The sequence below is a fragment of the Artemia franciscana genome, chromosome 1, assembly GCF_032884065.1.
Source record: "Artemia franciscana chromosome 1, ASM3288406v1, whole genome shotgun sequence".
In the NCBI taxonomy this organism is placed as follows: domain Eukaryota; kingdom Metazoa; phylum Arthropoda; class Branchiopoda; order Anostraca; family Artemiidae; genus Artemia; species Artemia franciscana.
Window position 1 is genome coordinate 71,332,562 of NC_088863.1, and position 27,235 is coordinate 71,359,796.

At 34.4% G+C, this 27,235-nt stretch overlaps 1 protein-coding gene and 1 long non-coding RNA gene across 3 annotated transcripts in view; one reads left to right on the forward strand and one right to left on the reverse strand.

Moving 5' to 3' along the window:
• The window catches only part of LOC136033544 (LDL receptor repeat-containing protein egg-1-like), a 140,905-nt gene that overhangs the window by 90,199 nt on the left and 23,471 nt on the right, over positions 1 to 27,235 (forward strand). The gene's annotated exons all lie outside the window — the stretch shown is intronic.
• On the reverse strand, positions 10,289 to 23,731 carry LOC136033538 (uncharacterized). Its single transcript, XR_010618937.1, has 3 exons — positions 23,583 to 23,731; positions 15,079 to 15,228; positions 10,289 to 10,755 (listed from the first exon to the last, which is right to left on the reverse strand). It is a non-coding gene; the product is annotated as an uncharacterized LOC136033538 (long non-coding RNA).

The following is a 27,235-nucleotide window of genomic DNA, read 5'->3' on the forward strand; positions in this document are numbered from 1 at the left end:
GAAAGGCCCTCTTTTAATTAACAAAACATTGAAATGAATGGATAATGGAATAACTTCGAAAAATGTTAAACACAAGAGGACAGGAGAACCATTGCGCCGAAACTAGTAATTAGTAACAATGTAGTCCCCCCACAAAAAAAAACCTGTACAAAAGAGTCTTTAAAAGCTGGGGGTTTGGGGGGCGGCAGCCCCCCAACTGCCTCTTCTAATTCCTGTACGTTTTAAGGTTCGACTTTGGGACGCAGCCTCTTTAACTCTTTAAGAAAACGAAGTTTTTTTCATATTATTTACATATAGTAATGGTTATTATGAAGTGTACAGACGTTTTCAGAGGAACTTTTTCGTATTGGGGTGGGGGTGGGTCGGTGGGAGGGGGTTTTGTGGGAGTATCTTTCCATGGAAGAATTTATCATGAGGGAAGAAAATTTCCATGAAGGAGGTGAAGGATTTTCTAGCATTATTTAAAAAACAATGAGAAAATAAATACATTTTTTTTCAACTGGAAGAAATAAGCAGCATTAAAACTTAAAACGAACATAAGATATTACGTATATAAGGGGGTTCGTCTCCTCCACAATACTTTGCTCTTTACGATCAAGTATTTTTAGTAATTTCAACTATTTATTATACGGCCTTTGTGATTCAGGGGTCATTCTTAAAGATTAGGGACAAAATTCAAGCTTTAGTGTAAAGAGCGAGGTATTGACGAAATTTAAATTTCGTTTTATTTATTCATGTACGGTGAGCAAAAAAAAAATCAAAACATGCATTAATTCAAAAACGTTCAGAAATTAAATAAAAAACAAGTTTATTTTTTAACTGCAAGTAAGAGGTTGTCCCCTTCGCAACGCCTCACTCTTTACACTAAAATGTTTTTAATGTTTTAAAAGGTAGAGTTGTGACAAAGAGTCAAACTGTAGCGTAAAGAGCGGGGCGCTGAGGAAGGGACAACCCCTTCCATATATGGAATCATTTCTGTTCGTTTTTTGTTTTAATATCGCTCCTTACTTGCAGTTAAAAAAAAAACGTGTTTTTTCATTATTTAATTTAACAAGGAATAAATTACGTTATGCTGTAAGCAGATTTTTTCCAGCAGTTAGTCAATCCCCTTTTCAAGTTTCTTGGTGGACTTTAGGACAAACCCCAGGAACAGTCTAAAAGTAAGGGCCTAAAAGGACAGTTTTGTCAACTAGATCACCCTTTACCACTGATTGGCAGATCAAATTAGTCCGTAGTGTTCGCCAGTCCAGTAATTTAAAACAAGAAAAAAAAAGTCTATTTTGGGCTTACATTTTTCCTTTTTTCAAGCTAGCCTTCTTGGAGGTGACCCTACAGACTTTGTTAGGTAAAATATTCTCTGATTCTTCTGGGGGGGAGGGGAACAATCTTGCACTTTTCCGGTTGATGTTAAAAAAGGAAAACAAATCTTCTAAAAAAAAGGCCCTACCGTATAACTGTTGTAAATATAGCTTCCTCACGTCAGAAAAATGACTAGCTACACATCAACATAGCCAATATACACAACGGTTTATGCGGCTGATCATACAATTGAATGTTTTAACGCCAAATTAGCCATCTCAATTTTGCTACGGATCGTAAGACAACTCGTAATTAGTTTCATATTAAGTTTTTTTTAATGTTAGTAGGTTAATGATACATACATTTCTTTTTTGTCTTGTGATTGATCACTAACTTGTATTTAGAATATTGGACGATTATTTCTAATAAAAATGAAGGCTGTTGGCGTGAGGGGGGATTAAGTAATATTTGACGATTAATTATTGTACAAGAGTTTATTTTGAATCGTTGACAGATGAAACTAAACCCTTTTTTATCTAAAAACTAAAGAAAAAAAAAAACATGGTTTTGGATTTTGTATTCTAGATTGTGGTTTTGAATGAAATCTGATCATATGAAATTCTGCTTTGGCAGTTAGGATTCTAACTTCTAATTTAGTATTTCAAATATACTCTTGAAAATAGAAGAATTTGCTTTTCCAAAAGTAATATTTAAAATTAGCGTCCCCCAAATAGGGTACCTCAAGGCCATCTCAAAAGTGCCTGTTCTCATAAAATTTAGTTTTACGTTGCAAACTCAGCTCATTGGCATTTTCTTTCAAATCAAACATAAAATAAAAAAAACCTAGTTAGGAGGAAGGGACAACAAATACTTTGTTGAATTCTTATTATAGTTTTAAATTTTATGTCTTAGATAATGATTTATCCCGAATTCATCTACAATTTAAAAGGGAATATTTTTAATATTCTCATGCAGAATATATAACTACATAACTACATATATAACTATATATATAATATATAGTATATATAGTTATATAGTTATATATAACTATAACTACAATATATTTGAATAATATAAAGAATAGGTTACGGTAGGAATACAGTGCACTCCAAATAGTTAACAATTACTTCTTAGCCTGTAAGTCACAATTCCAATGGGTGGCGAATCACCCCTAGAAGTAGAAAGACATGTTTAGATCTACATGGCTACAAATTTTCGTACATTTTACCGTGGCCCTTTGCGGTCTTATCTTTAGGTCACGACGTTTTTGATTGTTTTATCTGTCTACACGCGGAAATTTTACATTTTTCTTTCTTTTATCATAAATGGCTTACCTACAATTCTTTCGTTTCCCTTTAGGACTAAAGCACATCATATATAGGTCGGTTTAATTGCATTGAGTTGTGGTTTTCTAAACCGTCCGTCCACTTGTCTTGTACGTAATTTTTTCCAGCAAGTTTGATATGTCATAGTTTCCAAACTATTTATCAAAGAAGATAGACAGATGTCTGGTTTCTTTCTACTCAAATTTCAAATTTCTCGTAAACAGATTGAAAACTGTCAATTTAGCTTGCGCAAGTTTAATATCACATTTCTTCGAGGCCTTCTATGTAAGAATCATTTGTGATGTAAAATGTTCCCTTTAGCATTTATTCCAAACTTCAGCTTACTTAAGAAAGTTTTACTTTGCTATACAAACAGGCTGAGGGAGCCTGCGACCTTTGGGTGAAATTTTCCCGAATCCCTTATTTTAATGTAATATGAAATTCTTATTTTTTTTTGGCCACACCCTTTCAAAGTATTTTATAATAGCATGGAGTGTTATATATATATTTTATCCTTGTTTAATTATAATTCATGTGAACAGGAGGGGCCTATTTTCAGTTTGTGTTTATACAATCGGACAATTTAGGGGTACTTGGTAATATTAGTTTTAGCATTGGAAAAGTCTCCTGGTCCTGGTGGTTTAGGCCTTAAATAATATATGTTAGGATATCGGAAGCCAAGAATACCAGACAGAATTCGGGAGGATCAGAAAGGACTTAAGGAACTCCAAGCGTGATAAATAGGCGAGAAAAGACTAACAAGGTCAGAAGGGACTGTAGAAAGTCAGAAGAAACTAAATGAACTCAGAAGAAAATATAGATATTGAAACCGTCATAAAAAAGAAAACGCGGTAAACGACAGTTGGAAGCCCTCCTCCCTGCGATTACGCACGGAATCAAACCGTGGGTCTCATATTAGCAATCTGAAATCAACACCACATCAGATCAACACTCACACCACCACCAAATCACCTAGTACTAGTTGTAGTAGCATTATCTTCAATTTTGGACTTCATTGTCAAAAACCTTTGCATGGTAAAAATATCTAGGATCTAACTTTTTCATTTCTGCAAGTTAAAGACTGTTTGGAATTCAAAATTTTATGCATAACAAAAACTTACTTGAGAAGACTAGATACTAAAGAGTAAAGGCTCCAAAATTCTTTAAAAAATAAAGGCTCCTGTTATAAAAAGGCTTTTACTATTAAAATTCGATAAGTAAGAAGTCAAAATTGTTTTAAAATCAAGCATGTTGGGTGATTAAGACTTTAGTTGAGAAAACTAAATCAAAAAGAGTTAAAGCTGCAAAATTCTTAAGAAAATAAAGATCCATTGTATAAAAAATGCCTTCGATATCAGAATTGTAAAACTAGGAAGAACAAATTGTAAAAAAATCGAAAAATGTTTGCATAGTAAAGGCTTGACTTGAGAAAACAAAATTTTAAAATTATTACAAATTTAAATATTCCTGATATAAAAAGGCTTTCGCTGTTAAAATTGGAGATATATGAAGTCTAAATTATTAGAACGTTCAAATTTGTCTATGCTTTCAGAATGAGATTCTAGAAATTTTTGTCATGTAAAAGATTTTTGGAAATGAAATTCTAAGTCAAGGTTGTAACACTAGGTGGCGTTATGTGTTTGATCTCAGCTTGCTAATATGAGATCCACAGAAAAAAACCCAGGTGTAACAACACGGAGGAGGGGGCTAGTATCTTCATTATTTCGTTTGTGCCATCGACTTCCTTTTTATCCTTTCGATAGTTATAGTTTTTATCGAGTTGATTTAATTTCTTCTGACTTCATTTAGCGCCTTCTCACATTGTTAGTCCTTTCTCACCTGTATCACTCTTGGAGTCCCTTAAGTCTTTTTTCATCCTCCGAACTTCTGTTTGGTTCCTTTAATCTAGGTTTAATGGCTTCCGTAATTCTAACACGCAAATGCCTAAAATATAGTATTCAATGCCGAAACCACCAGGACCATGGGACTTCTCCAAAACTAAAACTTATTTTTCCTAGTACCAATAAGCATGAAAGCCTCACTTTTTCACTAAAAAAAACTTATTTTTAAACCATTGGAAATTTGGACTATTTACGACTTTTACCCAGGGGTGCCAAGTAACTTACTTTCGACTATTTTGAACAAAGTTACTTTCTAAAAATTCTGATCACTTGCCTTTAGGGTTTTTGGGCGAAGTGCAAAAAAGGATATGGAGGAGATAAAAAAGATAAAAAGGATCTTGAGAGCCATCACTCATGGCTCTCAAAAGGGCGCTAGAACTTTCAATTTCCAATTGATTGAGCCCTCCTCCAATGTTTTTAAGATCACTACTACGTGTGCCAGAGTGCCCAAATAAATAACACATTAAGGCGTATTGCTCTTTACTTGCACTGCCAACAAAAACGGATTATTACACTCAAATTAATGGTTATTATAAAGTAGTCGTGAGGTGACTGACTTTATTTTTCAGTAGTCTTGAAACTAAAAAGGTTGACAAGTGATTCTATAGCAGGTCATTCTGTGGCTTACAAAGAAAGGCTTTTGGCTAAGTTTCCCACACCTTGCTTAAGCACAAAAAAAAATAACTTAAAAATCACCCTAAAGTCAGGGTGGCGAATGTGATCCACGTGTCTCATTTACGTAATATTTTGAATCACCGTAAAAAGTAGATTCTCTTGTTGTTGTTTTTTTCGTTATTAAAACTTCTATTTTAGAGTTTTGGTTACTATTATTCTTCCGGTCCTTAACTACAGGTTTTGCAATGTTTTCTGTGACCCAAGGCCCAATAATGTACACAGAAATGTAAGATGAAGAAGCACACTTTTTCTTGTTTTTCTCTTCAATTTCTGTAAAGTTTTCAATGAATGTTAGTTTTCAAATAGAATGAAAGCATATCTTTTTATAGTTATGTTAAGTTAGTTAGGTTATGTTAAGTAGCCAGAGTTAAGCTTGAACTGTATTTTGTCCTCCGTCTCCCCAATGTATAAAAATAAATTCACAATCCAGAGCAAATTAAACTGCTCACACACTATACATATTCAAACATTTCACATTCGATCATAGCAGGTTCAATGGTTCAAGGCTCATCTGCCATGCGGGCGGCCGCTATTCAATTCCCGCTCAGTGCTCTTTCCATAAATATTTTAAAGATTTAAATAATCAATACTCAATAAAAAATCATCTTATTAAGTTTAAGTTGGAAGAAGTCCTTTTTCAAATTGACTTTATTTAGCATTATGATTCATCTGTATATGAAAAACTCTAATAAACCAACTGTTGAGATCATAACTAACATCATCTTCCATATTAGTATTTTCTGCTTATTTAAAGATTAATAATAAGCAAAAAGCTGAGCCCAGAGTGAATATTTTTCATTTAGAAAATTACCCGCACAGCCGTTCTAAGGGAGGGGTCAACCGGGTTAGCTGCCCCGGGCGCTGCAGCTGGAAAGCACCGTGGCTGGGGAATGCCCACTTTGATCAGATTTTTCACTTTGATTTAGCCTTTTTTGCTCATAGTTGTGTCGGAAGGGGGTTGCTGTAATTAATTTTTCCCAGGGTGCCTTTAACCATAGGAATGGCTCTGGTAACCCGTATAACTGTCTTCTCCCTACTTTACAGGCCAATGAGCCTTTAGGGGATTAGTATAGTGTGGTATTGTATGTGTATTGTGTTATGAACAAATTTTATCCTACTATTATTTCTTACTACGTGAGTAATACTGTGAGCGTAAAAGTGAGTCACATATTGGCTGTCCTCGAAGAAAACAACACATTATAGGAGGGTTTAACAAGGCGCTAAACTGAATTTTTCTGTTGAGATAATTAGGGTAAAGAATTAGATCAAGAAATTTGGAAAGCTTACGAGTGTCAAATCTAGCACTGCATTAAATGATTAACAAGAATCTTAGCATAATAGCAAAGAAAAATGTACCTAGTAAATTGTAAATACTACTAACAAATGACCCCCCCCCCCAACTATGTAATCTTTAGAAAAGTGTAGAGAATGAGTATTTTATACTTTGAACATCAGTACTAGCACAATGTAAAAAACACCCTATACACCATCCTTTACAAAAAAAGGAATTTAATTTAATTTAGTTTAATTTAATTTAATAAATTTAATTAATTAATTAATTTAAATTAATTTAATTTAATGTATATAATTAATTTAATTTAGGAATTTAATTTAGTATGTACATGGTGTCTTCTTCGTTAAGCTTTCTCCGTCACTTCTTTCCCTGAGAACGCAGGAAGTTTATAGTTGTACAGCTCTTCATGCTTCTCCACCTCTCCTACGAATTTCACGTTTAAGTCCTGGTCTGGCATCTCGAGAGCCAAAATAAATGGACAATATCGACGCGGTAGCTCCTAAAAATGTCTGGGACAACACTCTGCAACGCAACTGTGACTACAGTCTCATCTGGATTGGGTCGTAGATAAGCCCCTCACTCTACTTCAAGGCCATGGTGACAAAAAGTTGCAAGCGCAATCGGTTAGCAATTCTAGTCTCAAAACAGCTGCCTCATGGGCGCTGGGCCTAGCTCAATCCTCCTTTTGACCACGAGAGACAGTAAGAAGTAAAATGAATATGATACTACTTTGGTTAGTTTCTCTTTATCAATACAAAGTTAAGAAAAAAAAAGTTATATACAATTTACATTTCTTAGATACAGATAGAATACCCTAGAATGCCCAGCAACAAAATAATAGGCGAATTATATGGAAAAATGCAAGGTTATCACAGTGCGGGGGTTACGAAACTCTTCTTCAACCACGAAGGATTTGAGATCAAACTCCAAAGTTATAACGATCTCCCTAATACCCCTTTAGTGTCCGAGAGATTGCCGACACTAAGAAATCATGTACATCTGGTGATGCGTGACAAGAGTGCCAAGCGTTGCGGAACCGTGCCAAACATAGCTGAACTGTGCCAAGCGTGGTGGAAATGTGCCAAGCATGGCAGAATTATGTCAAGCGTGCCAGAACTGTGCTAAGCGTGTCGGAACTATTTTGAGGGTGACGAAACTATACCAAGCCCGGCAAAACGGTGCGACACACGTAGTTTTCCGAGATGTAGACCAGGTAACGGGAAGTCGGCAACCCCTCGGTGGTGTTTTAATATATTTATATGTGGTTGGTAAAAATCAGCCAAGGGTATGATCCCAGCTGCAGAAGGCCCAGGAGTTATGTGGATAATTATGTATTAGCGTCTTCATATAGGCAAACACAAAGAAGAAGAAAAAGAAAAATATGACAATGTAAATGACAGACCTCAATATTACGTAGGGGCAGAATGTCAAATTGTCCACCTCTGTGCGTACATGAGCAGTAAACCTATGCATTTAGTAGATTTTTTCAATGAATAAAGGAAATTTAAGTATTAAAGGCACCAAGAAATATTTGCATCGTTAGTGCCTTCCTGTGACAGTTTTTTTTCCTTCGAAATGCTCTCAAATTTGCTCTCCCAGTTGCAATAGGTCACTTGAAATGATCCAGTAATAAAATCATTCTATTTTACCGTGATGAACAAGACAAGCAGGGGACAACCACCCTGGATTGTATTCATTTTACTTTTGCAAAATTCACAATAATAATCTTTTTTCTTTCTCTTGCCTGTTAAACCCGTCATAAAATCATTCTTAGAAAATATAACTACATGTAGCAATCAAGTTCTAATCTGTGCTTTATATCAGCAAATAAAGATGGGGGCCTCCAATACAACTTTTTGTGTAAGAAGCCCCCAGTGCGTGACAACAACCTTCACGTGGTGTGCCTGAAAGTAGTGAACCATGTTCTACCTATTTCCAAATAGGAGCACAATACTGCTAATTTCAGTCGCCATTCAGCCACTACTCGCCCTGCTAATTGTCTGGCCATGAGACAGTACATTTGTGGATATGCCACAAAGCTAGGGCAGGCTAATGTAACTGACATTTTGTTTTGGGGTGGGGGAATGCATGATTTTGGAAGAAAGGGGAGGGAACGGTACATTGGATAAAATGTCAATAAAATAGTCAATTGTGTCATTCTGAACGAAAAATTCGCTAAATGGAAGGAAAAGGGTTCTATTCACAAAAAATAATAGCATGATTTAGGCTTGAGACATCGGAGTAAACATATTGCAGCTCTTTTAACTTTTATTTCAGTAGCTAATTTTTTTTACTGTCGTCTTAAACTTATTCCACATTAAAATTAAGTTAGTCAATAATGAGTTAGTAAATATAACTAAAAACTAATTGATCATAAGCGTTACAAAAAAGGTTTTTCAAATAATATCATAACTTAAAATGAGCTAATTAATCTGAAAATTGTCCAGAGGAGATGAAACAAATTGTAGGAAATGATGAATTCGAATTTATCTGCGAGTGATGGCCTTAATCTCTAAATATCTATTACATAAGAAAAAATAAGTTTTTTAATGAAAGTAAGGAGCGACAATAAAACTTAACACAGACATAAATTATTCCATATATGGAAGGGGCTGTCCCCTCCTCAACCCCGCACACTTTACACTAAACTTTTTATTATCTTAAAAAGTGGAGTTGTGAGAAAGAGTCAAACTTTAGCGTGAAGAGCGGGGTGTCGAGGAGGGGGCAGCCCCTTTCAAATACAGAATAATTTCTGTTCGTTTTAAGTTTTAATCTTGCTCCTTACTTTCAGTTAAAAAAAACTTGGTTTTTTATATTTAATATCTGAATGCTTTTTAATTAATGTAGGTTTTGATTTTGGCTACCGTACATGAATGACTAAAACGAAATTGGCATATTAATTGTACTTTTTTGTGGCTAAATAGCTTTCTAAAAATTTTGATTGGACGATTTTGAGAAAAAAGGCTGGGGAGGGGGCCTAGTTGCCCTCCATTTTTTGGCTATTTAAAAAGGCCGCTAGAACATTTAGTTTTTGTCTAAGGACGTTTTTATTTGTAATAAATATAAAGGTAAAGGATACGGCATTAGACTTAACAGTCCCTACCGGCGGTGCTGATCTCCGTTTCTTGGCCCTTCAGCCAGGAAGTGCAATGGGGGGTTGGGGGCCAGCCATCCTGTGCTTCCGCACGCCCTTCCTGTTTACCTTCCCCAGATTTCTCCAGGTACCCATTTAGAGCTGGGTCGACTCTGGCTAAGCTTATAGAGTCACGCCACTGACCCCCGTCCCAAACAGAAGAATTGGGTACACTGGGATTTGAACCTGAGTCCTCTCGGACAAAGGATCCCGAATCCAGCGCACCAACCCACTCGGCCAGGACGGCTCTAAATCTAAATATACGTAAGTTACGAATTAACTTACGTAACAAACTTCTATATTCGCACAATTTTTACTACGTATATGAGGATGTTTGCTCCCTCGTCAATACCTCGCTCTTTACGCTTAAGTTTGAATTGTGTTCCAATTCTTTAAGAATGACCCCTGAATCACAAAGACCGTAGCGTAAAATGCGAGATATTGAGAAGGGGCGAACCCCCTCATATACGCAATGATTTCTGTTCTTTTTAAGTTTTACTGTTGCTCCTTACTTTCAGTTGAAAAAACTTGTTTTGTTTTTTTTATTTAATTTCTCATTTTTTCAAATAATGCTGAAAAATCCAGCCCCCCCCCCTTTATGGAAATTCTAGCGACCCCATTCATGAAGTGAAGTTAGGTGAAATATACCAAAACAGGATGAAAACATAAAACTTTATTAACACAATTATAGAAACTACATAAAAAAATTCTTCTGTAATTTGTAAAAAATGTCTGTGATTCTTTTGTTTGTTTGTTTCTTGAGTCAGGAAGCGGCTCCTTGGCTGAGGCGGAGAAGCCACGTAAAGAGTAGAAGAGCTTAGATGAGCAGTAAATCCGTTTAGCAAGGGATGAGCAAAATAATAACAGATTTAAAAATGTTAAGGGTTCCATTTCTTTTAAAATAAAACAAAAGAAGATAAAAAGAAATAGTTTTACTGAAAATTAACTTTACTTAAGGTTGAGAACCCTTGGTTTTTATTTAAACTTTATAATTATAAGGGGCCACGCCTGTTGCAACGCCTTTGTATGTGAAAATAAATGCTACACACAAAAAGACGGCAACAGGTATACAGACCTTACAGATTTAGTTTCGAAATTTACTGCTCAGCTCTCTTAATTTTCAACCTAGAAAAGAAAAAGGACGTTAATCGATTGGAGATAAAAGATAGTCTTACATTCAAAAGGTTTTTGGACAATTTTTGACGTAACACCTTAAATTAGGTATTTTCTTCTTGCACCACAATGGCTATCTATGACAAACAAATAAATTTTCAAGTGGGGATAAATTCATTTATTTAGACAGAGAAAAAAAAGGTTCAAAATTCCATATATTTCTATCACATATATACAGCGATCGTCATCAAAAAAATTACTATTGATTAGTCAGTAATCGATAATCAGTAGAATGAATCTACAAATGATGATTGCTGTATTTGTTAATATGTAGCTTAAATCACTCTGTTTTGTCCTAATTAGACGCTAATTCTAATTTTCTTAATTAGATGCTATTAATCTAGTCATGATTTACTAGGTTACTGATACCAACCAATACAACAACAATTCATCTGAATAAAATGACTTCTGAAACAGTATGTTCGTTTAATTGGACCAAAAAGAAGGTTTTTTTCAAAAGTACCAAACAGGATTCACTAAAAATATTTTTACTCTTATATTTTTTCTAGGACCTCTTTCCATTAGCGAGACCCTCCTTTTTAGGCCCCAAATATAAGACCGATAAGCAAGATTTTGACAGCCTATCTTTTTCCACCGGTAATAGGTATCCCATCTAATTTCACCTTTCATTCTTTAAAAAGTCCTGAAAATTGGGATTGAATCATTTTCATTGGTCATCTTAGGGATTGATATCCTGGCACAAAAAGGAGTGCATGAAAATTTTTTTGGACTTGCCCACTGTTATTTCCGTAGTTTTTGTGTCATACTCTTGGTGTTAAGATTAATATTTCTCTTCACCTCAAAACCTTATGAACGTCACATGAACTAGGGTAGTAGTGTGTATCTTTCATTTTCCTCTGGCTATTCCCATAAAAATAAACCCTGGCCTTTTTCTGAGGCCTTATATTGCCTGATTAGATTTTTTAGACATCATAAGGTTAAGAGCCTCATTTTGGACAAATATCATACATTTCTGAATATTTAATCATACCTCATATTCACATCAGTTGGACCAGTTTAGAAAAATGTAGGGGGAGAGCTAGGAGTTTTTGATTGTTTTTGAATGAAGATAAAAAAACAGAAACAGAAAAATAATGAGCAAATAAACTTATAATATAAATCATAATTTTCTTAATTAGACGCTACTAATCTAGTCATGATTTACTAGGTTACTGATACCAACCAATACAACAATAATTCATCTGAATAAAACGACTTCTGAAACGGTATGTTCGTTTAATTGGACCAACAAGAAGGTTTTTTTCAAAAGTACCAAACAGAATTCACTAAAAATATTTTTTCAGCCAAGAATTTCTTGGTGACCAACTGTGTGTAAGGAGTGACGTGGCTCAATTTTAACCGAAACCCTACAAAACTTATTTTCGAAGATATGAGTAGATATATAAACAGAATTGGCTTATTATAATGATTCCAAATATGTAAAATTAATTATGTTTAGTGTCACCCATTATAAGCTAGAAGCCTGAAAAAACTTGCCGGATTTTTGGAAAAGGGAAACACGCTTAAGACAGTTAAATCACCAGATTCAGCGTATACAAGAACCCTATTGTAGCAGTTTCAAACTCTCATCCACAAAAATGTCAAATTTTTTATTTTTCCAGAAGAAAGATCACGGATATGTGTTCATTTATTAGAGAATATCGGGAAAGGGCATATTTGAACGGAATTAAAGTTCTAGTGCCCTTTTTAAGTGCCCAAAAAGATTGGTGGGCAACTAACCCCCTTCCACTCCCCTACTTTCTCAAAGTTACTCAATCAAAATTTTCAGATAGCCATTTTGTTCATCATAGTTGAAAGGCCCAATAATGAGGAAAGAAAAAGCAATGGGATTTGGCATTAAATTCTCAACGGGTGAAAAATCAAAAACCTGGACCATTAAATGTGACAAGACCCAAAAAACAAAACTCACAAGAATTAAAAATAATAATTTGTTGGAAGAAAAACAAGTTTTTGTTCCACCACCTGAACATATATACAACCCATACCATCATGTAAGACTAGACCATTAAGGGCAGCTAATGCAAAGGGCATCGGCAAATTGTTTGAAGTAAAGAACATCCAAAATGAAGAAGATGAAAAATGGGATTAGAAGATAAGCAGCAGCAATAATCAAAAACTAGTCAAAATTGAAAATGATAGCGATGAGAATACAAATGATGATTCTTTGAAACCAACTGAACTATCAAACGTGATGAAACCAAGAAAACCAAAATTTACTAGGAACTACTTAATTCATTAAAAAAAAACGCATTGAAAAACTTATATAAAATGCACCTTTGCATTTTTTGCATAGAGATGAGATGTTATGTGTGTTATGACTGTTATATTTTTTTTTTAATAAACCCCAGTGAACTGAAAAAAACTGAACTGGCTTCCTTGTATCTAGTGCTTGCACAAGCATTTGTATCCATGTGCTTGGATACAGATTGAATACAGAATATGAAATTGTAAAGTGATCTTCCTTTTTTATTTTGCGTTTGTTTTACTCATTTGTAACTCTTATAGAATTCAAAGCACAATATTCAGAAATTGATAACACAGATAGTCGGAATGACCATTTTCTATGCTACAAGTGTTGACAAAAAATAAATTGCTGCTAGTATTTCCCATTCCTTTCACTTCTCTCAAATAGTTGGGCTAACCCTTCCCGCAATATCTCGTTTCTTTTATTTCTCTCAAATTGTCGGGTTGAACCCCCCTCCCTGGGAGTTTTATCGTCCTCGTAAAAAAACATTCTCCTTCATTTTATTTCTCTCAAGTTGCTGGGTTGACCTCCCCCCCCCTTGAGGTTTTCACCCTACTCGTAAGATTGTAATTCTCATTTCTCTCAAGTTGTTGTGTTGACCCCCCCCCCCCCCGAAGTTGCATCCGACTCGTAAAAGTGTAATTTTCATTTCTTTCATTTCCATCAGGCGGTTGGGTTGACCCCCCCCCAGAGTTTTTTGTTCGCCTCGTAGAAGCATAATTTTTATTTTTTCATTTCTCAAGTTCTTGGGTTACACCCGTACCCCCCTTATATTTTAGTCCGACTCGTAAAAATTAACAATAATGTATATAATTTTCTTATTGATACATTTTTTAAAGTTTGTGTTTTAACACCCCCTGGGCATAAATCCTAGATACTCTCCTGTTACCAAGTCAAACTTTTGTTTTGTTTAAAGTACCAGCGAGCAAAAATTATAGTTTTTTAGATGGATGTAATGGGTGCAGTCGAGATTCAAAGAGAGCAAAAATTATTTATTCGTGGGTTATATAGCAAGTACTTATGACACTAGTGGAAGTAAACCGACTCATAATATGTCCCTATGTTTATAGGATTACGCAAAACTAAAGCTTAACTGATTGCACAAAACAAAATAGAATTTTTTTTTTTACAATGGAAACGTAAAGCCCCTTGGGTGTTTATGTACCGAATAAAACCCCAAATGTTCCTTTTTCCAACATTCCTTTTTCTTATGTTTTCAGTAAAGCGCTAGTTTCGTATAATCCTATGACCATTGAGAAATAGCATCAGTTGGCTTAGTTACATTGGTTTTGCAGATATACATTACACAGGATGCGAAGCAGAGCCTCTGCCAAACCATCCTTGGTGTACAAAGAAAGCCTATTAGAAGCAGAAGCAATCTAAAAGACCGAATTGTCACGACGAATAGTCTTTTAAACAGATTTGAAATTTGTCCCGAAAATCAGATAAAACTTCTTATTTATGGCTTTCTCAAAAAAAAAACTTCTCAGAGCAATGAGAATAATGAGAAGCGGAAAAACTTAAAAAAGTGAACAGTGACGATGAATTTTCAATAAAGCATACTTCAAAGTGGTACCGAAAGTCGGATAAATACTTCTCATTTGTGATTGTCTTAAAAAAAAAAAAAAAAAAAAAAAAAAAAAAGAAGAACTTACTGTTCCAGGAAGTTGAAACCACGAAGTTGAATCCATCCTCCTTGGTTTCAACTGGACCGTATCTACGTTGAAACCAAGGAGTTTACGGTCCAGTTGAAACCAAGGAGGATGGATGGAAACCAAGGAGAACCAGGTTGAAACCAAGGAGGATGGATTCAACTTCATGGTCTCAACTTCCTGGAACTGTAAGTTCTTCTTACTGTTCCAGGAAGTTGAAACCATGAAGGTAGATGGAACCGATCGGTTGAAACCGATGAATTTTCAATAAAGCATACTTCAAAGTGGTACCGAAAATCGGATAAATACTGCTCATTTGTGATTGTCTTAAAAAAAAAAAGAAAAAGAAGAACTTACAAATGTTGAAAGCCAAGTTGAAGCCAAGGAGGATGGATGGAAATCAAATGATGGATGGATGGATGGAAGACGGAACGGATGGAAGACGGAACCACCTTGCTTAGTTACTTGCTGGGTCGGATTGAAGACAATTTTGTTTACTTGCTGAGGCTGAAATAATAAAAATTTATTTTTTTTAATTAAAACATAAAAAACTTGAGCATCTTGTCTGGTGATGTTGTCTGATTCTGTAGGTTTATGTTAATTTTTCCTAAGAAAAGATCGAGAGTTCTTCTATGAGGTCTAAAATGAGTTTTAAAATCATAATCCAGCATTCTCTGTGACTATTTCTTCATATCCTGCTACCTTTGGTATATATATATATATATATATATATATATATATATATATATATATATATATATATATATATATATATATATATATATATATATATATATATATATATCAAACAGTTCGTGGTAACGAACTGTAGTAAGGAGAGATTCGGCTTGAAAACGGCCTAAAGTCACACCATCATATTCAGCATATCATAAAACTCTACTGTAGAGGTCTTAAGATCCTATCTGCAAACTTGGAATTTTGTTTTTTTGCCAGAGGAAAAATGCGTGTTTATGTGTTGTTTTTTTTCGTTTTTTTTCCAGGGATGATTGTAACGACCCAGTTGTCCTAGAATATCATCAGATGGCTCATTTGAACTTAAATTTAAAGTTGTAGTGCCCTTTTTAAGTGAGCATAAAAATGGAGGGCAATAAAGTGCCTTCCAACACTTATTTTTTCACAATGACACCCGATCAAAATTTTCAGATAGCCATTTTGCTCAGTATAGTCGAAGAATCTAAAAACTACGTCTCTGGGGACGAATTAATCCCTAACAATCCCTGGGGGAACGGCTACAAGTTGTGAAGGGATGAACCCTCAAGTGACAAGGTTTTTTTGTACGAGCTTAGGCTACGCACCCCATCCCTCCTCGAAATAAATTGTTATGTAGGTACCTGCCTTAGATGAGTTAAATTTCACTTACAAATGCTCTTCCGTGAACAATCAAGTCATTGTGCAAATAATTTTCGTCATTTCTATTTCTGAAGAAAAATTTATACTGATGAAATTTCACAAAAGTGCTAAATATATATTTTAGCAGAGATCAAATTTCCGTCAATGACGGAAGTTGTTTCTCACAAAAACAGAATATAAAACAAACTTCAAATGAATATTTGTTTTTGTTACCATAAAGTTAATAGTCACTGTAGCTAATTTATTCATTGTGTGTAGCTAATTTCTACACACTAAAATATAAAACCGTCATAAAAGAAACAATAGATAATAACTTTAAATTCTTAATTTTCAAAGAATTACCTTTCTGAGAAAAAGCCAGCTTATCATTCGCACATATACAGTCTTAAAACACTTGAAAAAAAAACTACTTCTGTTTAGCTGTAGTACCAATTAAAGGGGGGAGGTAGGGGGATTTTGCCCCCCCCCTCTTGAATAAAATTTTACCCTCTCTTCGTTTTTCGGTCGTTTTTCGGTTTTCTCAGTAAAAAAAAAAGAATGAAAAAAAAATATTAACCCTCATATAGAGATAAAAATTAAGTTTACCTCCCCCTCTATTTTTTGAATAGACGCCACTACCGTCTAGCACTTACGAGCTAGGTTCGTTTGGTATAACCTCTTCTGGGAAGTCAGTCCATATGGACTGAAATTAAGAAATCACTGAATTTGCGATAACAAGAGTTCATCCTCTGAGGTGCAAAAACAGTGTATTATAAATGTGCACCAGACAGAGGAAGCCAAAGGCCGATCCTAGGGGCCCGACGGGGACTGGGCCCCCAGGAGTTTTCTGTCACACTCATTCTGTTTTTTCCTTTTTTCTCTTTTGTGTGTGTATAAACTTGTCAATTTCGTCAGTTATTGGCACCCTTTTAACATGCCCCTCCCCCTCCAAGATTTTGCTCTAAATCCACCTTTGTTAGCATCCTGTAGGAAATAAAAACAGTTACTAAATGTATAAACAACTGTAAGTAAGAAATTCTCCAATTTAATTTTGTCAAAGCTCTAGTCCTGGTTGAAATTGCCCATCCCCCCATTTCCTGATTATATTTCTTGTTGGAACATGGTCTTGACAGGCTGTTGTATACGGGTTGTTAACAATAACGCAAACAATTATCATTAGCATTCTTTTCAGAATGATATTTTCTACCTCCTAATCTGATCTGACGGGGCTTTTATTTTCTACCTCCTAATCTGACTTTGTCACAAGGAAGGAATTAGTAGTTTGCCTCATGAATATTAAGAACAAAATGTACCGTTAATAGTGCAAGGTTATCCTGCATAATTAGAAACTTCTAAATAAAGGGTTTTAAATGATTAAAAGTTGGATTCAATTTAAAGTATAAATTTAGTTGGATTTAACCTGAAAATAACTTAAAAGTAGGCGGAATATTTTCTTTCTATACTTTCATTTACTGATCATACAGAAATTCGGGGCTAGACAAGGGGGCAAATTCATAAGAATATAGCAATAGGGCAAGGATGTTTTTTTCTTTTTTTTAAATGAAGATCTGAACAAAAGTATTTTACAATACCGAGGTGGGCCATTTTGTTTTCTGCATTTTCAGCGAAAATACCAGAAAAAGTATTTTGAAAAATCTAGAGAAACCAAAAAAATCTAGAGAAGACAACAGCCCTCCCCCCTATACCCTAAATTATCATCCCGAGGGCTTGATGTACGGTACCTAGGCTAATGAAATAGTATATATAAATATAATTATTGGTCATGACAAAACATGCTTGGGTGTCTACGTCCCACGTAAAGCAAGAATCACAAAACACAGCTTTTTTCACTTTTAAATATCTATATAGTTCTTAAACAGTGCTGGGAAATCCAGCCCTCCTCCATGGAAAATTCTATTCCACCACGAAAAATTCTTCAATAGAAATATACTCTACAATAAGACCTCCCCCCCCCCCCCCCGCTAGAAAAATTGGTTTTCAATGAAAACACAATCAAGGTATTTTTAAAAATCTACAGGAGGGAAAAAAATCAAGACCAGACAATTGTTACGGCACATGGGGTTAGATATACAGAGCCTAGGCTAATTATAAAGTACATACAAATATAATTATTGGTCCCGGCGAAATAATTTTTATTATGTACGTCCCATGTGAGGGAAACAGAACAAAAAACACGTTGAAAATAAACTAAGACCTGGATTAGGTTTTAAGATTATGTCCTTGTTAAATAAAGCCAGATGGCTTTTGTTATTTTTCTCCTACATAAACTTGACTTCAATCTTCAATCTGTTTTCCTTATTTTCAGTGTTAAGCCTTTGAACCGGTACAGAATGATCGAAAGGTCTGCCTCTAGGCCCATACAACACCTCTTGAAATTTGAGAGCGCTTTTATCGATATTTCCATTATTTTTCAGAATATCAGCTTGCATTTTATATTCTTTTGTGAAAATTCAACGCACCTCCCCCAATACAAAATTTAACCACATCCTAAAGCAATATTTCATATTAGCTCGGTTGACTTACCCCCTCCCTTGACCACTCTTCGATTTGGTCACTTAATCATGTTGGAAGCTTCATGGTTATTCTCATCTCCAATTCAAACAGTTTGGAGTAACGAACTGTAAGTAAGGATTGACTCAGCCCTATAGTAACCGAAACTCTGAATTTTGATCAATATAAATTCTTAAAAAGAATAGGCTTTTCATTTTGATTATTAATACATAAAATTCATCAAGTTTAAAATTACTCATCAAAAGCTATGAACCTGAGAAAATCTCTATGATTTCCGAGAAGGGGAGGGGGGGACATCCTATGCGTCAAAGTATCTTAATGCAAATCGCAAAATCAAACTCAGCGTATCAGAGAACACTACTGTAAAGGGTTCGAGCTCTGAACAGCAAAAATGTGAAGTTTTGTATTTTAAACCAGATTTTATACAGGAGGGAGGGGTGGGGGTTGAGGAGAATGGTGGGCATGATTTGAAAAACGGCTAGCAATTTAACTAAAAAAAATTACTGAAAGTATGGGACAGCATGAAAACTTAATACAAATCAAAATTATTTCATAAATGTGGAGGACTACCCCTTCCCCAACTCTCACTCCTTAGGCTAATTTTTTAATTCAATTCTAAAGAATTAGTCACAGTTTTGTACGAAAGTATATTCAAACTTAAGGGCTGTTGAGTTTGTGCGGGAAGTGTTTTTAAAGAAGTTGAAGACTTTAAGATAAAGAGCAAGGGACAGGGTTTTAATGATGGTCCTTACTTTTAGTCGAAAAAACTTAATTTTTATTTAATCAAACAGTTCGTGTTAACTAGAGAATTGGGTTACTCAATAGTAACCAAAACTCTAAAAAACAGAATTTTAAAAACAGAAAGCGTAGAAAAGGGAACAGACACTTTCATATACAGAGTAATTTCTGTTCGTTTTAAGTTTTAATATCGCTCCTTATTTTGAGTTAAAAAAAAAAAAAATCTTATTTAATCAAACTGTTCGTGGTAACGAACTGTAGTAAGAAGTGACCCGGCTCAATAGTATCCAAAACTCTAAAAATGGAATTTTCATACCAATAGTTACATCAAATTAATCGCATTTTAATTTTAATTTTAAATATATAAGTTTTATCGACTTTAGTCTTACCAAGCAAAAGTCACGAGCCTGAAAAATTTGTCTTATTTTAGTAAATAGGGGGAAACACCCCTTAAAAGTAATAGAACATTAACGAAAATCACACGATCAGATTCACCGAATCATAAAACCCCTCTAGTCCAAGTTTCCAGTTCCTATCTATAATTAAATATAAAAAACTATTTTTCTTAACTGAAAGTAAGGAGCGACATTAAAACTTAAAACGAACAGAAATTACTCCGTATATGAAATGGGTTGTCCCCTCCGCAATCCCTTGCTCTACTTAAAAGTAGAGTTGAGAGAGAGAAGAGTCAAACTCGAGTGTAAACAACGGGTGTTGAGGAAGGAACAGCCCCTTTCATATATGGTGTAATTTCTTTTTATTTTAAGTTTTAATACCGCTCCTTACTTTCAGTTAAAAAAAACAGTTTTTGTTTATTTAATTTTAAAAAGTAGGATCGTTATAAATTTCTAAATAAAAAGTAAGTAATCAGGGGCGCTAATTCTCAAGATGTAGTAGGATGTGGGTAATAAATTTTTTCAAATTCTTGAGGAGATTTTGCCGTTTTCTAAATAAAACACCAAAAAAACAGGTATTTTCATTAGCTCCAAAAAGGTAGTTTATAAAGTCAAGAGTATTTAAGAGGAGGGGATATCCCCCTACCCCCAAAATCAATACACCTGTAATAAGGGCGTATCGGAGAGGTGGGGGGCTCGTCCCCCTAGAAAAGTGTCCGACTCGTAAATACATAACAAGATGAATATAAACAAATTTTTTATTTACTTTTATTTTTTGTCAAAACCGGAAAAAATCCTTTTGCAACCCCTCCCCCCATAAAAAAAATCCTGGATACGGCCCTGCCTGTAAGTAAAACAAGAATTTAATCAATGAGAAAACTTACTATACAAAGGAAATCCCTTTCAAAACTACGACTATTTTTCAGAATTTTAGCTCATTTTAGCTATTTTAGCTCAGAAGTTGCACACTTTTATGAAATGCGAGCCTACCATTGAGCCTATAGTCTCATCCGTCCAATAATTTGCTTTAATGGTTTTGGCGCACCCTAGGCAAAACATTCGAACAATATTAATCTCCATCCAAGTAATGACTCAAGTTTGTTTTTTTAATTACGTTCCCTGTGTACCTTATGAGAAAAAGCCTAGATCCTAATTTGAATATTTACTTTATGACACAAGAACCTAATTGACAAAGTCCTAATTAAAGCATTGACTTTCGAAAACAAAATTATCATGGGCCAGGTACCGTTTACGATTCTGAATATGATATTTTACACATCTGTGCACAGGGAAGGGGTGGAGGTTCGATCCCCATAACATGGTCCAACAAGGGCATCGACCAAGGGAGAGGGGGGTAACTGTCCCCGATAGATTCTGGAGGATTTTTTTTTTCGTTGGAAAATCGAAAAAAAATATACCCCCTAGACAAAATTCAGGGTTGGGTATCGGGTTTGGATATTTCTCCTGAAAATTCGTCTGACTCACAAAAAGTAACAACAATGTATATAAACAAATTCTGCATGTTTTTGTAAAGTTTTTATGACCGTTCTCTGAACAAAAATCTTAGATATTGCCTTGTCTCCTTCCTCCCTATATTTTGAAAATACCTTTATTCTTATCTTCAGTTACGAAATTTAGCCCCCCCCCATAATTTTGTGAATTGGTGCAAAAAAAAAGCAAGAAAGGAATCTTGAATCTCTAGGACTTTTAATTGCGAAGTCGTCCTTTTTAAAAAAGGACGGATTTCTTTTTAAAAAGAAAAGTAAGAAAAAGCATTATTATTTACCAACAAAAAACAGAGTTCCATGCCGTTGTTGGTTTAAATATGAAACCTACGGCATTTGTCTAAATTTTAAGACTCGGGCAGTATTTTTTGGCTGCCTTGGATCCAAAATAGCAATACTTAGGTGTTACGATTTCAAAATGACCTTAAAACTTATGGACCATGTTCGCCACCCTGCGTGGACCATGTTTGCCGGTCTCCACCCACCATCCTGTGCACTATTAAAGGATCTGCAAGGCGGTAAGAAAAAGCCTCGAAATCTGAGGCTACATTATTGAATATTTTGATTGTTATTAAAATTTATTAATAAGCTTTTCCTATACATGCTTAATTAGAACTTGAATCTTCGTCTCTAATCAATATTTTGAATTTTGAAGAGTTTGGCTGTGATTGATGATTAGGTTAATGATTGAAAGGTTATAACGAATTTAATGTACCAAGACTTAACTACTTAGGATAACAAATTAAGTACGTAGTGTGATACCCGTTTAAAATTGTTAGAAATGTATGTCTTAAAAAAATAATAATAAATTATTAATTAAGATTTATGATGACAGCGTTCTGGAACCCATCCAGATTAGGCCAGAATGAGACATTGAAAATGACCAAAAATCTTTTTACTTTTAAGCATAAACTACCTATAACAATGATTAAACTTGAAAGATACTAAGACTAAAGAGTAAAAAAAGTGATTATATCAGAAGAAATTAAATTACAAAAGAAATTCCATGTTATACCAAGAGGAAAGAAATGATTTCTCAAGTTCCCAAAATTCAACCTGAGCTCCCATTATTAAACTTTATATCAGTCAAAAGCACAAAAAGCAGGAAAAAGTTGGATTTTTAGACAGCGTTTCTAATGTGGTACCTCTACTTAAACATGACTGCCACCGATAATTAAAACAAACAAATTGGATTTTAGCCCCCTCTATATATATATATATATATATATATATATATATATATATATATATATATATATATATATATATATATATATATATATAGCAGAACGCGACAAGCTTCTATTAATAGATTCTCGGATATGTGCTAATTTTTAACTGCGTAACAATATTCTTCCGTGTTCCATTGTCTGTGAATTTAAATAGATTGTCCGGTTTATCGACTCTTGAGCATGAAACATATAATTTTCCATGGAAAAAACAATCCGTATTAAGGTATATACCGCATTTTTCAAATGATGATTTCCTTGAGCTTTGTTGATGGTGATTGCATGTACTAATGGAATTGGGAAATGCAATCTTTTAAATTGATTAAATAAAAAAACAAGTTTTTTCAACTGAAAGTAAGGAGCGACATTAAAACTTAAAACGAACAGAAATTACTTCGTATATGAAAGGGGCTGCTTCCTCATCAACGCCCCGCTCTTTACGCTAAAGTTTGACTCTTTCTCTCAACTCTTCTTTTTAAAACAGTAAAAAACTTTAGCGTAAAGAGCGGGGCGTTGATGAGGAAGCAGCCCCTTTCATATACAAAGTAATTTCTGTTCGTTTTAAGTTTTAATGTCGCTCCTTACTTTCAGTTGAAAAAACTTGTTTTTTTTATTTAATTTCTGAACTTTTTTGAATCAATGCTTGTTTTAATTTTGGCTCTCCGCAGAGAAATAATTAAAACGAAATTTGCATATTTTTTTTTTTTTTGCTAAATAGCTTTCTCATAATTTTGATCAAATGATTTTGAGAAAAAAAAGAGCGGGGGAGGAAGCCTAGTTGCCCTCCAATTTTTTGGAGGGCAAAAACAAAAAACTTTAGCTTTTTTTTTCTTCTATGAAGCCAAAAACGTGTTCCGAAAAACAACGAATGACAATGGGGTTTGCGGCCTGTTTGATGTTGTATGGAATGACCCATAGGGTTCATCAAAAAAGTTTTGTATTTGCGGAGTCGTTGCTTATTTGAAGGCACAGAAGAAAAAGTTTCAATTTAACGGTGACATCTTTAACCAAGCATGCTCCAAGCTGCCGATAGTTGGAAGTATAATATTAGATTTTCAGGTCGAAGAAAAATTTGCCAATGAATTATACCAACAAGAATTAATTTTTAGTACCAGTCGTACTGCTTATTTCCCATTCCAAGAGACTTAAACATTCTCATACTGCTATTAATAGTCTTTCGTCAATCCAAGTTACACTAATGAAACTATCACTGACAGACAAGATTTCTCGGTGTGAATGATTCAGGGATTAAGTTCATCAAAGCTTGTAGCTAGGAGCAATGCCTGAAGTTCATGTTCTACACGCCATCTTTTTGGAAATCAGAAATGAGTGCGAGTCCACTGCTGTTTTGAACTAGGCATTTTATTTCGCAAACTCTCTTTGTCTTTTGTCCACTTCGAACTTAGTCAATGATAATGATTAAGAAGATTGTTTGGAGTCATCTGATGAAGCTGAAGATGTCAAGCCGACTGATGAAAACAATTCAGACGGTCTTTCTGATTCTGGATCTGGAAACTTCAGAAGTAAAGATAAGTCTACTGGTGAAACCGATTAAGATGATGCATTGTCTGCAGGTTATTATGACAAAAATAATACAGAAGAACAGAGGGGAGTAGGGAGTCAGTCAGAAGACGAGAGGGTGGCATGGACCATCCAAAAACATATTACGCTTATTCAATTATCTATTAATCAGTGAAAATTAATCACGAATTTTGAGGTTTACTCTCATCAGCATGCTATCTTTGAAAAATATTTTCTTATTCCTCATGCCCCTCTTGACATGAAAGTATGGCGGAAAACTATATTTGAAATTAATGATTCTACAAGGAAGCGAGGGAGCATTTTAAAAAATTTCGTGGCATTATACGGTAGCATTGATTCTATTATGAGTCTCTAGACTTCCTCCAAAGACTGAATTATTGCTAGGACCTGCCATTAGATTACTTACTTCCTTTCGAGATGCCATGGTGCTCCTAAACACTTCTTCATACCCGTCTGCTAGTCGCCAATACCAAAGGATATGTCTTACACCTTATGTGACTTTCAGGATTTATTCTAGTGGAATTCTAGTTAATAAGCCTTTTTTTTGGGGGTCTTTCAGAATTAGCCTATTCTGCCCTATGATGCAATTTAGAGTAGGCCTGTTTTAATTAAGAAAGCCTCATTCCTGTTTGTTCTTTACTTTCTATGTTTTATGCGGGAATAGTGTTAATTTTAGTTACATAAAAAGTAATTGACAATTTTTTCTTGTTTTAATAAGGAATAATTCTTTTTCTTATCCTACCAAGTTCGGGAATGATAAGAACTTGTTACAGTATCAAGTTCGTACCATCCTTTAACTTGGTTGGACAGGAAAAGAATAATTCCTTAACAAAACATGAAAAGATTGCTCTCTCTTTAAATAAAATTAACATTATTATTCGTAATCTTCTCATGGAATCACGAAGATATATCCAAAACGCTTCATGAAGGCATATGAGATGTGACGGTTGATGTTCACCTGGGAAGGCGGTAATTTATTTCTATTTTCAGATAAATATACAGAAATTTCTGTGATCTGTGAAACATGTATCTGTGATCTTTCTTTGTGAAAATTCAACATTTTTACAGACAGGAGCTTTCTTTGTGAAATTTCAACATTTTTACAGACAGGAGCTTGATACCTCTACAGTGGGGCTCTCAGATATGCTGAATCTGATGGTGTGATTTCTATTAAAATTTTATGGCTTTTGAAGAGTGTTTCTCCCCTTTTTCTCAGAGAGGCGTGCATCCATGATCTTTCTTCTGATAGAATATACAAATTTCACATTTTAGAAGTTAGGAGCTTGAAACCTCTAAAGGTTCTCTGATATGCTAAATCTGATGGTGTGATTTTATTTCAGGTTTTATTACTTTTAAGGGGTGTGTCTCTTCTTTTCAAAAATCAGATGAACTTCATTGGTCATTTTTATAGCCAAACAAAATCACCAGCTCTAATACAAACAAATGGGTGTGCATGTAACTGAACCCCCATATAGCTGAAACCTCATGTAACTGAGCCCTCATGAAACTTAATCCATTCAACTGAACCCCTGTGCAACTGAACCATCATCTAACTGAATCCCCAGAATTAGTTTTTCAGTATTCTACAAATATGAGGCAATATAATGGGGTAAACCATAAGTTAGAATCTTTACAAAAAAAACAAACTCCGTTCTATTGTTAAAAAAAAAGAAAAAAAGAAACAAAAATCCGATGTCACAAGCCCTTAATGCAGATTTATTTCTCCTTTTTTCAGGTGAATCAGACCTTTCCTAAATGTTGAGCAATAAATATCTCTGCTGAAAATTTTTGAAATTTCCAAATTTAGGTAATTAATTTTAGTCAGATGTCCTTGATGATATTGCAGCTAAGAAGACAATTGGGAGGGAGACTAGTTGTACTCTGGCCTTTAAGTATCTTAATACCCTTTAAACTTAATACCCTCTTTAAACTTAATAACTTTTAAATTTAAACTTAATACCCTCTACTGTTCTAAACATATTGCCGATATAAATCCTTGTAAAACTGGACGCACATAGCATCTTTTGATTTAGTTGTAGGTGCCCCTTAAACACTTCTCGAAAAACGTGACAGCTGATACCATCAGCTGTTCTTTTGATTAATTTTAAAAGTGTTTTCCACAAAAGAAGTTTTCAATGAAAAGTAAAGAGCTCCATTAAACTAAAAATAAACAGAAATATAGTCAAATAATCTTCCACGTAAAAAACTATCACAAATCACTATCAATAAATAAATGAAACTCATAACGAACGAAAATTACAATAAATAGAAATTCAAATCATAAATGAGAAAAATTCACATGAGTAGGGCTGATAACCCCATGCCTTATCAAAGCCAGAACATAATTTGTACTATACTAAAAAAAAACATGGATTGTCAGTTTAATTTACATATACTGATATTTATTCCTTAGAATATTAATAATTTTTATTTGTTTAAATTTTCAAGTGAAAACATTTAGAATGTATTTTGTTTTCAGTAAAGTGCAAATTGTGTTCTGGTCTTGAGAACACATGGGGGTTCTCAGCCCTACTCGTGTTACATTTTGCTTGTTTTGAGTTTGACTTGTCTATTTGTTGTAATTTCTGTTTGTTTTGCGTTTCATTTAATTACTGATTGTGAGTTGGGGTAGTTTTGCGCTTGGGAGATTATTTGAATTGATTTCTGCTCATTTTTGGCTTAATTTAGCTCTTTACTTTTCTTTGAAAAATTTGTTTTATGCAAAAGAAAATTAAATTAATTTCTCTTTTTTTACTGACATACTCTTTTTCATGAAAAAAATGTTTTACATCTTTTCGGTTTTTCATAGGCAGCGCAATAGCGATGACTAAGTAAAGAGCGAGGTGGGCACAATGTATTATTTATTTTTTGTTTTTGTTTTTTAGACCAGGGCACTTCGTATCGAAGGAGCTGTCGTAGAAATTTCGAAAAGGGCTCATCTGATTGGAAATTGGAAGGGCTTGTGCTCCCCTTTAATAATCGAAAGTGATTGAAGGACAATTACTTTTAGTACCATCTAAATAATATCTATATCTTCAATTCAATTGCTCTGTTCATACTTTGGCAAAGCTATACTGTCTGCAGTTTAGACCGCGAAAACTATTTCATCAAGTAATTGATGAGGTATCACAAAATCAGCTAAAGACGAAATAAATCATTAGGTGGAGGCTACACCGTAAGAACAGCAACAATAAAACTTAGAAATAGCTTAAATTAAGGATTC